Source organism: Palaemon carinicauda, chromosome 7 (assembly GCF_036898095.1).
Source record: "Palaemon carinicauda isolate YSFRI2023 chromosome 7, ASM3689809v2, whole genome shotgun sequence".
NCBI lineage: Eukaryota > Metazoa > Arthropoda > Malacostraca > Decapoda > Palaemonidae > Palaemon > Palaemon carinicauda.
The window spans coordinates 135,966,366-135,968,467 of record NC_090731.1 but is presented as its reverse complement, the minus strand read 5'-3'; positions in this window follow the sequence as shown (position 1 = coordinate 135,968,467).

The window sequence follows — 2,102 nt, the reverse complement described above, 5'->3', positions numbered from 1 at the left end:
CATTCGCCATCTTAAATTTACTGATCAGGAACTACACTGAGGTACAATTACTTCCTTGTGTATGTGGGTCACGCCAAATGGCATACTCTTGTTAATCAGGTAGTTTTGTCGGCTTGATGTCAGATGTAGAAGCCTCAAGCAAACAAACAATAAAGCAAGGAGGCCACTTCATGATGGATTGTTTTCCCTGGAGCAATGGACACAATCAAAAGCCGCTGAGTAGTATTTCCAGGTCATAAGATCTCCAAATGGCGACTGTTTGAATCAAGATTTATGAAATCGAAACCCGCAAATTGTTCAGAGGCAGGTTGTAAAGTGATCATTCAGATTTTTAAACATATTTTTAAGTACAAAAACAGAGCATTTATATTTCCTTCAATAAAAAATAGAACCCAACAATTTCAAGTCATTTTTTCATTGCGAAGAGGAAAATAGAGAAAAGTGAATGATCGTTTTTGACAGCCTAAAGAGTTCTTGTTCAAATATTATTTTTTTTCTTTTTTATAATTTCTTCATTTTCTATCTGTTTCATTCGTAAATCCTCACTGAATGTCGAAAAGAGAAAGGGCTAATAAAAATACACTACATTAAATATCTTGAATATCTTGGACAATGCCCCAACTGAATTTTATATTACGGTAAAAAATATAAGATTCATTTGTGCTTGGTGAAAAAATTGCTTTATTCTTCTCTCTACAATTCTATCAAAATTGACGTTGTCATTCTGGTCTTTAATTCAACCCATAAGGCAACCTTTCAACTTGTCATATATATGACGTTTGAGTATGAGAGAGAGAGAGAGAGAGAGAGAGAGAGAGAGAGAGAGAGAGAGGTTAACGCAATTGATCTACAGCTAGAGTAATGGAGGTTAGGGTAAAATGAGATAAAAAATTGATTAGTAGATTTCAATCAAGGTTAATAAAAAATTAATTATCGTGGCCAAAACATCACACTTCATACCGGTGAAATAAAATGAAACTGTTACAATATATATATATATATATATATATATATAAATATATATATATATATATATATATATATATATTTCATTTTTTTATTTTTATTTTTGTAACCAGAACGACCTTCCTACCAAGCCTGTTTTCATTTGGTTTTTATGATGGCCCATACTTTTATATTTGCCATTGTCTTCCCCACCTTTCCCAACTGTTCAACATTTTCTCAAATTTATTGTAGTATAATTGTCTATTTTTCTACCATGGTTAACGTTTTCAGGGGTCAAAATTAGAAATGAAAAGTTAACCCATTGGCTTCGCTTAACGTTGCATTAGATGTGGATGAATTTGGTTCTTGTCATCTCATGCTTCGCACCTCGTGAGTGCTGTTGGTATTTCTTTTGGTTCCCTAAGCACCAACCAAAGATGCGGTTAATAAATTCTCAAGGTTTTCTTCCAGTAGGTCAAATGATACCACCTTTAGTCCAAGTACTTCCTCATTTAGGAGTGAACTCAGTCGCCTCTGGGCTAACGTCTATTAATGGCCCGAAAAATTATTTTTTCTCAAAATACCGGTGCTACAGCCTTGGGCGACCCTTCCGCCTTCTACTGTACGATTGTATTATGCTTTTATCTGCTTTTCCCCGTGACATTCCTTCCAATTTTGTTACTCATTTCCTTGTCTTTTCTGCTCTCGTTTCACTCTTATCACTCTCTCCTTCTTGTGAAGGAGAGAATTGGAGGGGATAACCTTGACAGCCCAATGAACTGATTAGTAAGAATTGGCCCCACATCATTGAAAAGACAAATTAGTCACTGGAAGACTGTAAGATAATTGCTTGTCATGGTAGATGGTCTTTGGCCAGCTCTGTGGGAATCAAGTTACTCTCATTGGGCTGATGAATCTGCAGCTGGTTTTACTTTCAAGTGTATTAATTACATGATTTTGATAGTAATGTCGAAAGCTTATTGACTTTTCCTTGTCAGCATAATATTATGTCCAGCGGACACTGGCTGAGCGGACGACATGGAGAATACAGTATTGTGCCTAAAAACGCAGTATTTAAGTATATCTTGCGAAGAGGCTTAAAACGGCATAAGCTGCCTAAGGTGATTTTAAACATATTCTCTCTCTCTCTCTCTCTC